The sequence below is a fragment of the Betta splendens genome, chromosome 5 (assembly GCF_900634795.4).
Source record: "Betta splendens chromosome 5, fBetSpl5.4, whole genome shotgun sequence".
Lineage (NCBI taxonomy): Eukaryota > Metazoa > Chordata > Actinopteri > Anabantiformes > Osphronemidae > Betta > Betta splendens.
This window is the reverse complement of record NC_040885.2, coordinates 15,442,004-15,456,294: the sequence shown is the minus strand read 5'-3', so window position 1 is coordinate 15,456,294 and position 14,291 is coordinate 15,442,004. Positions and strand designations below refer to the sequence as shown.

Here is a 14,291-nt window from a genome sequence, read left to right as displayed (position 1 = left end):
GGTTTAAACAAGAGCCGGTCTGCTCTGTCTGCTCGATTCCAGACAGACAAGGCCAAAGTAAAGTGGGTTTTACTGATAACTCTGTCTGTGGAGACAGGTCAAAATATTAATAAATAAACCAGACAGTGCACTTCCTCTTCTGCTGGTGAACATTTCCCTCCAAGTCGAAGAATGTTTTGCATGTTATGCATGCAAAAAAGAACTGGGGTGTGCATATGTATATAAGACTCCTATCTATGCATCGCCATAGTTCCTTAGGCTTTATTATAGACACAGGGGGAAGAAATGGCCGTCCATTTCTCTAATCATAGTAATCTGAAGATTGAAAGGTTTTTCTTCCATCTGTAATATATGGATAGACACTAAGTCAATTAACAAATAAACGCATTCCTCTTTCAGCTCTTCATTCTCCATTGGACTCCATAAACACATACAACACACATTTTGTTTCCTCCTGTCAATAGATATGTAGAAGAAGCAGAGGTGGGAAATAAAACACATCTTAATTTATTCTATCCCTTCCCTCTTCCCTTTCTTATAGATTCTGATGTCTGTCCACATCTAAATTAAGGAAATAGAAAGGGAAAAGGGTGGAAGCCACTCAGCTCCTGAGTGATTCTCCAAACTTAGTCCAGCTGTTGTTTATTCATGCTCTCTTCCCACAGCCAAGAGGAAGCCAAGCGCTCATTTACATGGAAATATCAAAAATCCAGCATGCTGGAGTGCTGACACGCATTTACATAAACACACAGGCGCACGCGCGCACAAACACATGCACTGTGCAAAGAGAAGAAGAAGAAAGGGAGCGACGTGAAACCCACAACAATAAGAACTATTTAGATTGTAATGAGAGTAAGAAGTCAAACGAAAGCTATCGCATCTGAAACAACATAAGAAGGAAGCCGTTAATAGACAGTGACTGGAAAAAACTAGAAATGGAGAAGAATGTTCTGACATTTGAATTCTTATACACACATCTGTAAATAATCAGGAGTCAACAAAATACTACCAGACGAACGGCGTCAGTTTCAAAGGAGGGTAAAATTCCAGAAAGTCCTGAGTTTACATCAAACATGTCTCAAACAAGTGGATCTGACTCTGATTTCCTGTGGTTACAGTATCTCCTGTGTTGCCTTGGTTTACGGACTTGCAGTCTTAAACAAGACAGCGACATAAAACCTTTACAGCCTTCAAAGTAAAATTTGTGGCTCAAGGTCGGAGCCAATTCCTCAATGCCTGTACTGCGTTTATTTACCAGCTAAAGTGCAGCATGTGTGATACTTGTGTCTTCTCATCAATGCAGGAGGCATGGAGTAACAAAAGCGGGTGCAGACAGTGGACGATGCTGATCGGGTGCCACGCATCGCTGCTTGTCCTGCGGCAGCGGAGGCCAGGAAGCGAAAGGAAGCGCCGCACAGCAAAAACACAAGGCTGTTTATACATCCGGCTCCACCGGGAGGTCACGAGCTGCGGGTCACAGAGTGCGACGTGACACCGGCGCTGGGCTGCATGCAGGACAGGCCCCGTCGCCTCCACTTAACAAAAACGGAGGTTTCACATCAGATCAAAGCCATTTGAGCCAGCGTTTGCCTCTTCGAGGAGTTGACAACTGGCAAATACTCATCCATCATAAATAATTTACTAACCTGCAGCTGCGTCAATAGAACCTGACAGTTGTAAGCATGCGGTAAGAGTCGAGGCTCATGATGACCAGTAGCGCCCACGACGAGCTCACCTGCACCTCCCCCTCGTCTCTGTCCCCCTTTCAAGTTTTAATAAGATAACTTTCACTATTTTCCCCACTCGCATTATTCATTTATTTTTTCTTTCATATTTAATCAGCACCATCGGGACAGTTCGGCCTGTCAAGAGAGACAGTGAAGGAGAAAAGGTGGGGGAGGGGGGGGGGGGGGGGGTGTAGAAGGGCTCACTGATCCCTGTCCGGCGCAATCTTCTGCGCTTTAATGAAGTCCAATCTGTGAACACACTGTGGTCGCGTTTCCCGAGGCGATCATCGTCTGCCTGCGACGGGGAGGAACACATAATAAGGGAACAGCTCCACTGGTGGATGGACTGAGGCGGCCCGACGCCTTTTGAAAGTTTCCAACTGTACGGACATGAAAGAGAGCCGACTTGTTTAAAATTCTTTTGTGTGATCAAACACAGCGCGTCTGTAAAAAGGTGAAAACTCCGTCTGAGCGGAATACAAACGAAGGCAGGTAGTTAATCACGACTTCAGGGCTCGGCGAGCGTCTGCGCCAGTGTTCTGTGTGACATAAAATCGCACGTTAGCGCCTACTCAAGCGCACGAGGGCCACTGAATCACCACCAGGGGTTTCCTGTTTGCTTTGTTTGTGAGTCACTTTACATTTAAACTTGTCTCCCTTCAGCGTAAAGGCTCCAATTCTATTCTATCTCAGTTCACTGATTAACATATTGATATGTAAAATGTCTATTCATCTTCATTGATGACCTTGGGCTGTAAACAAGCGATGTAGAGAGAATCTGCATCATACATAGAGTCAGTGAATTCACAAACTCATTTCCAAGACGAGTGATAGGATGTAGATATTTTCAAAGCCTTCAGATCTTCAGCAGTTTGATCAAGAGATACATTCAGCGCTAAATGTCAAATAAATGTAAAACCGCTTTAAGCTATGTTGGTTTTAATCCCGTTCCCTGTGTGGACGACGCTGTACGTCCCACCGTCACCGTCGAGCGCCATCCCAGGCACACAGGCAAAGTCAACAGACTCCATGAGATGCTGGGATGAGGTCTTCCAATCAAACGTTCTCTTCTTCACCCCCAAAACCATTACTTGTACTGCGGCACTGAACTCCACAGAGCTGAGCCTTTTAAGCGTCTCCAGAGGACGAGCCAGAGACGACTGCCATGTTAAATTCAGCAACGGGAGCCTCGGAAGCGCGGGAAGCGGAGCTTTTCCAGTCGGCGGCAGAGTCACACCCTTTACTCACATTATGCATTAGCAATGTCGTATCACAGCTTGCGGTTGTTGGGGGCCCATTGTGTCCCGGAACCACGACACTACACACATTTTACTGCAACTATTAGCTGCGGAACTTTACCCCCACACGATAAATCCTACGGACTCCGCTCGTCTTGACCTTCTCGCACAACAGCTGCTGATTAACATTTGAAGGTTCTGACTGAAATATCTCAACAACTATTGCACAGATAGCTTTGAAATGTGCTACACAAAGTAAAACAGTAGAACTTTGATGATCCCCTCGACTTTAATCTGGCGCCTTGATCAAAGTTTCCACTCGTCCGACACAATGGTTCATAACGACTGAATACTAAGAGCGTTCCCTCCAGCCTCAGCGGGTTAACTTGGTAACATCAGCACGGTGGTACATTGGTATTCTGAGGGCTTCTGGACGCTGGCATTATCATTTAACAGAACATACCGGCTACAGAGCCCATGGCTCCTCGTTTTCTTACAGAAGGAGGCTTAGAAAAGGTAAATACATAGACACTGAATGGACAGAGGAAGCTTTAAAATGAACCTAACCAAAAAGAGAAAAACAACTTTTCTCCACTGGGCTCAGTCTAAGTCATTCAGGTCGTGACATTCCCAGCGGTGCTTTATTGGTGACAACTGGAATTGCTTCAGGTCTCATCTCTCATCCACAAGGTTTCTACACTTCTGAGTGATCGGTGTAGAGTTTCCAGCGTTTAACCTCTGTGGTGTCGTTAACGCCTCAAAGGTCCTCATGTCTCGATGTGTTGAGATGCTCAGAAGCGAGGTCACTTTGGACTTTGGACCAATTTGTCCAGTTTCATGATGACACTGTTCTACTGTGGTGTTAAAGTAAAAATCTGGATCAGTTACTACCAAATAATGAGTCTCATTTGATTTTAGCCAATTATTCATTATTTGTTCTGTGCTGCTCTGTGATATTTGAAGTACACATCTATACTACAACTCTCATATTTATTTTGCCGGCTATCAACTGTATGTCACGCATGTATAATAAAGTAACATTCATGTTTTCTTTATACTTCAGTCTTTCACATCTTTACTGCGACACCAAGCTCTTTGCTTCTACAGTACGTTCAATAAAACACAAGGCGCCGCTCGCTAACGTGCATGAAACTAAACCTTACTTCAACCGCGTTGCAACATTCACCGACGCGTCCTCCCCTGTCTTTTCCCGCTGCACGCTGCGCCCGCAACGCACAAAAAAAAAAAAGAAAAAAAAAAAGAGATGCGACGGCGTGTGCGATCTGATGTAATACCGCTCTGCCTTTATCGCTGCTGAATAGCGGCGGGGGAGTGGGGACGGGCGCAGCCTCGGCAGCAGTGGTGGCAGGCGGCAGCTCGCTGGCATCTCTCTAGCGCGCTATCTGCCGCCTCGAGGCCTTGAAAGCAAGCAGGGGTACGTCTCCTGCGCTTGAAGAGGGTTCCCAGTCACACTCCGGCGGGCGCCTGTCACACGCCCTCTGTCTACAGCAGGTGCGACACTGAGAGCCGTCATTAAGTGAAACTATATTAAAGCTGCCGTTTTAAAAACGTACAAAATCAGAAGAGTTCACTTTGTGGCGTTAGATAGAAATGGAAACCAGATGAGAGAACCCATTGAAGACGCGGTAGCAGCATAGCTGCGCATCCCCTCTTTCTTCATACAGTCACTGTACAAATCATGACAAGCACAATACAAACCAAACAAAAGGCTAATTCTGCTATTTTCATATTCAACTCAATTAAAGCATGAGCAACAGTGTCGCTGCTGACTTCTTTTCGCTCATTAGTGTTTGTGCACAAACCTCCCGTATTTAACTCCACACACAAACATCCGTTGACGCCTCGGCGACAGGAAGCAGCCGATGACGTTTAACGTCTTTGATGAGCGCTGCGATGCTTGTCTGGGAGGAGAGCGCCTTCGCGTGCCGACCTCTAAGAGGCCGCTGACACAAACCCTGGGAGGGAGAGTGTGGAGGCTCCTGCTCTGGTCCATGGCCTCCAAAGCTCCGCCTTCTCCACTCTTACACTAAGACAGCAAGGGTTCAGCCCCCAGAAACAGGCTGCTTGTCAGACGGCCCGCTGACCGCGGCGCCGCCGCTCCTATCGCCTGCTTCTCGGTTTTAAGTGGCTGAGTCAACGCGCTCGGCTCCGCTCCAGAAGCTTAATGTGAAGTGTGGACACGGCACACGCCGCGAGTAACCTCTTAATGCTGATCCCTGTCCTGCGCCGCTGCATCGGTGGCGTTTCCGTGTGCACGGCGGGGATGTGACAGCGGCGGAGACACACAGCATCCCCCCCAGGGCTCAGGCTGCAGCTTTATCTTCGCCCGCGGCAGAGCGATGCAGCCGAGAGGATGTACTCCAGCAGCCAAATGAAATAAATCACTGGATATTGGCTTTGGCTTTACGGACACGGCCGCGGCTGAGCACAAGCTCGTCTGTAGCAAAAGGTCAGCGGCCGGGAGGTGCTAACGCTCTTCAGGCAGCTTGCACAGCTTCTCCTTTTACATCTATGTAGACCTGGAGATCAAAAGGCCACGGTTGTATCGCAGCTGACTGGCACCGCATGTTGGACTACATGCACCGGCATGTGTGTCTGCCATTTCATCTTTAGCGTGTGGGTGCAAGAAGCAGAAATATGAACCGAGCCCTATCAACCATCTTCATCGGGTCATTATAATGTCACAAAGAGACTCAAAAGTGTACTACAGAAGCCCCGCAGGGACAAGATGAGGCGAAAAGAGTAAAGGTTCACTTCAGCCCGTTGGAAGAAATCACAAAACCACACCAAAGCCGGATCAAGTGGCCTCGCCTGAATTCATCCTCAAATGTATTCTTTTCTCAGAGGGTCAAAACTTTCTTTCAGCCTCACACATGTTCAAAAATTAGAAGTAGGCTTAACTCATCCTGAAGGCCAAATTACCTCCTTTCAAATTACAGCAACTCTTTAAACCTGACCTGCATTGGCTGCAGTCTAACAGGCGGAACTATTCCTAATCGCACAAGTGTACGGGCTTTGAATGTCACTGACAAAAAAGGGCCCAGAGAGCAAGGATGGGACTGGATGTGCAGTAGAATGTAACACAATCCAATGTGTGTTTTCTTCCTGCTACTAGCTCGGGCTGACACGGGGTCATGTCACGGTGCGTTTTGTGGTTAAAATGAAATCGCGTAAGAAAAAAAAACATGTGTCGGTGAAACAGCCTTAGTAGAGCAGAGGGAGGATGAACCAGGTCAAAGGATGAGAGGGAGAAGGAGGTAAGAAGAAAACAGCGGAGGAGAAGGAGATGACCCGGGACCTCGCCGCCATCTCCTTTGCATCTCAATCGCGCTGCTGCATGAATATCAAAGCGCAGCTCTTTGACGGACAAGGAGGGCGAAAACAGCGCGAGCGCCAGATCTCTGAGGTAATGATGAGGCACGGTAGAAGCAAAATAATTGCAGATTCATGTTTTTTTCTCCGAGATCAAGAGCGAGGGGAGACCATGTAAACGTGAAGGATGAGGCTGAAACGGACACGCTAATAAGCGTTTGATCCATCGCATGTTCACTATGTGGCGCCTCTTTAGCAGTTAAGGCCTCAAAGGCGCCGACCAACACCACAACACCATCCGACGATGACGGATCTCCGCTACGGCCGCTCCGACGCACTCCCTCGCTTCACGCAGACACAACAGCAGCAGCCCGATGCTGCTGGATTAATTAACTTCACTGTCTTGCTCTAAGGCATCGCAGTCGCGGCTGATCGGCGAGCGGGCCGCTCGCTCATTCTCAGCCAGACTCTCTCACCAGTGACCACAAACTTATTATCCTCACCTCTCAGGTACTTGCCGCCTCATTATTTTTGGTGGAGAATAAAAATCCCCACTGAAACCAGCGCAGCTCTCCTTGGGGAGCCTTTTAGGCGAGCTCATCTAAAGTTAAATATCAATCACTGGATGTTAGAATGCACATAAAGAGATAAAAATCCACTTACACCAGTAATAACAGCATTAAATTAGTGATGGTGCAGGAGAGATGTCATTACAGTTCACCTTTGTCCTCTTAGCTGTCCTTGCATGACCCATCATTCCCTTTCATTGCAAAACCAGCCTCATTATTCTCCTTTTTTAAAGAAATGGATGAACAGAGGACCCGTAAATATTCTCATAAATGAGATTTGATTTCACCCCCTCCTTCATTCTTCTCCGCTAATTAACATTAACTTCTTCTTCTTCCCATTCCTATCTTGCCGCGTTGGCTCCGTCTGGCCTGCGTGACACAAAAGGACGCCATAAAAAGTCCGGAGCGCTCGCACCAGTGCACCCGAAGATGGTATCGGGCCGCGCCGTAAAGAATGGGACCAGAACCGGGCTGCACTCTCTCACCAGCGCAGCCCAGTGCAATTATCAGGCAGCGGTGATAATAGAACTCATAGGGAGGTATAATGGCTTTTAGATTTGCACCTCATCATCAGCCCAGCCAGGGCTAGAGGCAAGCTAGCTGCATTTCCATCAACCACTGCACTATGGATGTGCAGAACTGTATACGTGCACACGGTCCTGCCCGCGTACTCTTTCTCAGATAGACTGACACACTGTTGTGAATCCATACATACAGAACGACTGCAGCCCGTTCTATCGCTGTGCCTGTCCGGGCCTAATCCATGAACAGTGGCTACAGTGATGTAATCGTCTAACTGGAATTACACAGGCTTCGGTGCGGCCGGCTGATAAATGCTGAAAACGTGGGAAATAAATTGTACTGTTAGTGAGAAGATGTGGCAGAGTATGTTATTAAGACCTTCTTACAATGTGCTTATTGTTGGGCCTGTGTTCATTAATTGTTCATTCGAAAAATAGGGTATTAGCTATAATTTGAAAAAATAAAAAAATTGTCCAAGCAAGAATCATAATCCTTCTTTTCTTTGGAGGGATTATGATTTATGCTCGCTGTGTTGCTCTTTTCAATTTCGCCACGTGATGCAAATTACAACAGGAAATGTTATGTACAAATTGGGAGTTTACCACAACCAAAACATGCTTTGATACGTATTCATAGTCAGTTACTGTACATTACAAAAAAGGCACTTGAGCAAGATCTAAAACTCAACATAATAAATTAAACAGCGATAAAAGATAATTCACATCTTGATACTAAAATTAATGTTACTGCCACTGCTACAAGGCTGTTTATTTTAATTATCTTTCTACATGGTTTGTTGAGAATGAAAAAAATAAATAAATATGGGACAATAAAACATTAAGATGTGAAACTGGAGACTGAGTTGAAACTCACTGGTCACTTTATTACTAGGTGCAGCTGTGCCATCTAAATACTGATACGTTTCACAGAATCTAATGAGTCTTGAAGCTGTGAGAAAGCTGATAATTCCACATTTATTGTCAAAGTCCCTGTGGGTCACAGTGGAGAGCATTACATTAGAAAAGCAGCTCAGCTGGTCCGTCCCAGGGCCACAGACAACCGCTCACACCTACAGACCAGACTCCATCAATCTCGACACAGATGTTAATTTCTGCTGAAGTTAGATTCTCTTACAGACGAATAAAAAAAAACAACCAACGCCACAAAGGCGGATTTGACTTCTCCTACGAAGCTTATGTCAACTGAGCCGCTCATAATGAAGGGCTGTCACTCCAATATGTACTGTATGTCTCATCTGGGAAATATTCACTATATTGCAGGTTCTAGTGAAACCTCGGTGATTCATGTGACAACGTCTGCCCTTAAGGATGCGCTCGTGCAGCTGTAAATCCTCACATAAACCAAAGCTGGAGGATGCATGTACCCAGTAACATGCAAAGGCTGGACCTCAGGTCCAGGCGTGAGGCCGACCCGGACCCGCCGAGGAACAGGCCTGGAGGAAGGTTGGACGCCTTAGTTTTATAGCAGTGTTCATGTACGGCTGTTTGTGGCTACAGGAGCCTTATAATTCATTATCTTAGTGCCAGGTGTAGTTGCTGTGTTGCTACTGCAGTAAAAAACTGCCATTTATTAGTTGCTTGGAAGTGCGTTTACGGTCACATTCCAGAAGACGTGCAACCAGTTCTACTTGCTACAGACACACGCAGGTTAAGTGTTGTCATACCAAATCTTATTATTATTAGATGGATCACATTGATCACTGTCATATGCTGAACACACCCTCTAATGTGTTTCGCCATAAGCGTGTTTCCATTGACCTATTGGGAAGCCTGTTTCCCCACAGCTGAGTGAGAGACAATAACATGTAAAGCACACCGGGAACACTATTATTAGGATGGATGGCGGCACTCTTCAATCGCACAAACTTCATTACCTGCCCAAACGCAGCATGATTAACAATAACAGAGGAAGACGGTTCAATGTACTGCAAGACGTGCGCCCTTTCAAAGCCAAACACATCAGCTGCCAGAAACACAACTATTTCATTGGCTGCATTCCACATCTATTGCTAATTAGTCAACCTCTAAATGCTCTATTCCTTTTCAACAACCTTATTTTGCTTCTACCAAATGAGCTGCTTAATTGCGTGTTATCGTGTCTTTGCACGGGGGGTGGGGGGGGGTGGGGCGCACGTGTTCCCCTCAAGTGTATTAGCTGAAGGGCTATTGATGAATGCGTTGGGTGTGAGACGGCTGGATCACGTTCTCGCTACCTGACAGTCCGTATTGACAGCAGACACTAGGATATTAATGATAACAATGTGCACCACGCTGTCAGGCGCGGCCTGTGGTCCTGCAAACATGCAATAACGACTTCTTCAAACCTAATATTTAAAGGCTCAGCTAGTGAACAGCTGCGATTTGAAGGTGGAAGGTTTTGTAATACGTACGTAAACTGCTTTTCGTAATCAAGTGTTAAACCAGGATGGGGGAATGCAGTTCAATAAAGCGTGCTTATCACGTGCAGACAAAGAGGAAATGCAATCCACAGCCCCATTTCCTCTGCTGCAGGCGCGGTACAGAAGTGGATCAGTGCGAGCCACTGTCTCACGGCTGGAAGATGCAGCGTTTGAATCCGGGCTGGCTGACGGGCCTTTACTGTGAGGATCTGCAGGCTCGTCCCAGGTTCTGTTTTCCTGACAGTCCAAAGGCAGTCAGTTTGCACAGAGCCGGGCAGAACGTCTCCATCCAGCACCACCACCACCCACATGCTTTAGATAGCTCATTCCTACAAAGTAGTGTTTAGTTTACGTACGTATTACAAAAACACTTTTTCCTAAATACTGATACTGGTTTAAAGATGTGTCCGAACGTATCTGGCGCCGACGTGACCAGGTTTGTTCATTTGAAGAAAAACAAGCACTTAATTGGAGTAAAGCTGCAGTGAGTTTGGCGTTAAATTGGCTCACTGGGGATTTAAATCCAGACTCCGTGGTGTGTTGAACCTCTGCGGTACCGACTGAGCAACAGAAGAAAAAACCCGAACCGACGTTCTGAAGCCTGTAGAGTTTTTGTAACTGTGTCATGTGCGCCAGAAAACACAACACAACACTTTCCTCCTGTATGTGTGGCTCATGTTTTCCTCCTGAGCAACAAATGATTCCAGCGGTCTTTAGGGAACAGACGGCTTCATACAAAATTATGCTTTTTCATAACAACTGGATTATTTTGTGTCTGAACTAATTCAGATAAGCACAATAAAGTAGGCTAGACTTCCACGCTTTTTTCAGAATTGCATTTCATTTTCTATTTTAGCCGCAGCTCGAGGCGAACATAGTCTTATGGTGATGACATCTGCCGTCATGATGACATTCCTAATACAATGATAAAACATTTTCATCATCTTATTCATCAACTCGTCTCTTTTGACTCACCTGTATTTACTAATGGATATTGAGCAGGGAATCGCTTTCCTCCCCGAGGGCACTTAACTACTAGATGTTGACGAAATAGGATTTTGTTTCATGTCCACTTCTTCTAACCAAATGGCTGCAGCCAGAGAAGCCAGTCCTCCCCGGTCCATTTCTACCCACTGCTGAAGTCCACCACAGTGTTAACGATACCCCTGGCTGGCATTTACTCACTATGCGGTAAACAGATGAATGATGTATTTAACGTACCTCACCGTGCGTCCCGTTTCCTCCCATCCGTCTCCATTTGCATTTCCTAATGGCTTAAACCAATAAAGCCACCAGCCTGCAATGACCACCCATTAATACAGTAGATTCATTTATTTCAACACTGACAACACAGACCAGTCTGCTGGGATTGGTGGATTTGTAGCAATAGCGTCAAAATACCCACAGCATGCTTGTAGTGACCTTATGTAATATTGATGTGCATGAATAGAAGGTGCGGCTATTATGAAGAATAAGAGCAGGAAATGAAGCCTAATCAGAGTGACATCCGAGGGCAGGGTGATGACAAAGTGGACCCGTCGGCCGCTGCCAGTTTGCCATGTTTGCCATTGTCCCTGTGTGCCGCGCGTCTGCCGCCTCATTACCCAAACTGTTCATTAAGATCCATTTAACGGCAAAAAAGAATGATGCCTTTTCGGTGTCCCGCATTTTAATATATGACACTAATGGGCGAGCAGATCCACTCGGACCGAAACGACAGGCAGTAATTGTGTGGGTCCAGACTGTGACGGCGCATAATAATAGCTGTTTACTGCCGCTCTCATCTTTCCTGATAAATGTGTGAGGTTTCATCGCGTTTTCAGAAAAGTCAGGTTAGAATGCGTTGACCCGCGCGGCAGAGTGTGTGTGTGTGTGTGTGTGTGTGTGTGTGTGTGTGTGTGTGTGTGTGTGTGTGTGTGTGTGTGTGTGTGGCTGCACTCATTTACAGTCACAGGCGAGCGTGAGTGGCTTCAGGTAATATATGAACCAAGTCATGTGTCTGTTAGCAGTATCTTGATATGGAGCTTTGTGTTTAGACAAAAGCAAATCATCCACCTGTTCATCTGGCAAATTGCATGTAAAAGATTAACAAGCTAAACTACAAAATGAAATATTCCAAACAGCAGCTCAAAATATTACCAAACGCAGCTTCTCATTGTTAAAAAAAACACTTTCAGACCCCAGCGCCGGTCACACCAAAAGGTTATTGAGACCATTAAACATATTCCTGGAGCTGTGGCATTATCGCGGCGCAGACACACGCTCCCGTGCTCACGTGCATCACCCGCCATTCTCCCTGAAACACCGGGCCACTTCCCGCCGCCAGTCGGTTGAGCGTAATGCTGAGCAATGAAGTCATGCGCGGCGGTGTTAAGCGGGGCCTTTTTATTCCGCCGACACGTGAAGCGATGCTCTGCTCACCGACTAAAGCGGGCTTTGAACCAGAAAACCGAGGCTGTCTGCACTCGGCGCCTCGCGCGAGTAGAAGCTGCGAGAGCCCGACACGACAGGAGCAGGGTTATCCAAAAAACGGATAAAAAGCGGGCCCTCGTCTCTTAGCACAGACCATCTACTCCTCATAGTCGGCTGAACTAAGTGATTATTCCTGCCGTGACTCTGAGCGGTGCCTTGAACTAGAAAAACGAGGCCTGTGTGTCAGCGCAGTAGAGGCTACGTGTTGATGCTAACATCAGTGAACAGGCTGGTGCGGACGACCTCAGGCTCATAACTATCCAAGAAAAGTTGCATAAACACAATTGAGATTCTTTCGTCCAATTTACTGAACAATGGCCCGACAAAATCCTGCCTTTCAGATGATTTAACGTGTTATGAGGCCGGCCGCTGTCCTTAGCTAAACGCACCGCTGCTCGCGCACTCGGCTGACACTTTGCGTCACGCTCACACACATCTGGCTGCAGTTCGGTCGCCCGTGAGTGTCCAGAGGTTACTGAGAACCGGCGTTGCTGCCTCACCGTCAGGCCCCTAACGCCGCCCCCCCTCCCCCCAGACACTCTAGGCCCAGATAGAAATATTGGATGGATGGTATCAACAAGTCTGAAAAAAGCTGGTGTTTCCCACAAAGTACTGTTCACTCTTTTAACAACAGTCCACAAACAGCTGGAAACTGAGGAGACCACTAGCTGGGAGCGGTTTAGCATTGTCATGCTAAAATATTTAAGTTGCTTAAAAATGCATGGTAGTGTGCTGCTCTGAAACCTCTTCAGCATTAATGGGGCCTGTCCAGATGTGTGAGCTGCCCACACCATGGGCACCAACCTCATAACATCTGGCGGATGCACCACCCATGGTTTGTGTCAGTACGTGGAGGACGAGAGCACTAGAAGACAAGAACAGTTTAGGTTCATGTTCATCTTGTATTTACTGAGGCAGACAAACAGGAAAAAACCATGTGTAATTAAGTAAAGAACTAGTTTGCATCAGTGGATTAAACCACTTGTTGGATCTCATCTCTGTAATGTATGTACTTATTCTAACTCCCCCTAAAGCCTTCCGTCCTCCTTCCATAAACAGTAATTGAAGTACTCATCCGCCCAGCTGTTTGCTCCTTGCCGAAGCCCAAGCGTGAGCCCAGTGGCAGGAATATGGGTGCAGCTGCAGGATTTTAGCTGGGTCCTCTCTGCCGTCACCTCACGTCTGCTGAGTTGCTGAACGTAGGCTTGGCACATCCATTGTGCCTGTCAGTCCAGCGTCAGGGCACGATTGCTTTTCTCTAATCGAAGCATTGCTGCAGTCGCCCCGTTGCAACATGACATAAATGTCTTCCGTTTGCCGATATAACAAATAAAACATGTTGGAGTAGTGGAAGCAAAAAGTGTTAGAGATCAAACACACACACACACACACACGATCAGCGCACTAGAGGAAGAAACCTGCTAAATAAGTAGAGGCTGGCAAAAATCTACTTCTTTGATAACTATACAGCCTGAGGAGATAAAAAATATTGGTTTTGGGAGATTTAGCCAACAAATGTGCAGGTCAGCATTTTACTGTATAGCAGAAGCTTTTGGATCTGGATATTTAATTTGTAGCTTTTACCGAGTGTGACCGGTTCACATGCGCGCACACGCACGCACGCGCCCACGCCCACATACACTTATTAATACTGAATAGAGCTATAAATTAAATGGACTGCATGAATATGCTGCTCGCACCTTTCTGCGCTCTGCACAGCGCGCACGGAACTAGGCTGGTGTGAACTGTGCACTCAGCAATCTGCCAGTGATTTCTGATGCTTTTAAATTCCCCACAGCAACCTCCAGTGATTAAACACCGGCAAAGGAGGAGGGGGGGGGTCCATCACGAGGGAATAGCAAGATAAAGAGACTGTGACTGACGAATGAGTGATAGATGTGTTCCGCGATGAAGGAAAAAGGGCGAGAAAAGGCAAAGAGAGGAAGAGGTTGAGGATAACGACACACAACCGCTCACATGCGGGTGATTTACAGTAGCTAATCAACTGGAC

General features: G+C 46.7%; 1 protein-coding gene across 1 annotated transcript in view; it reads right to left on the bottom strand.

The window, feature by feature from the left end:
• The window catches only part of asic1b (acid-sensing (proton-gated) ion channel 1b), a 99,568-nt gene that overhangs the window by 70,773 nt on the left and 14,504 nt on the right, over window positions 1-14,291 (bottom strand). The window lies entirely within an intron of this gene.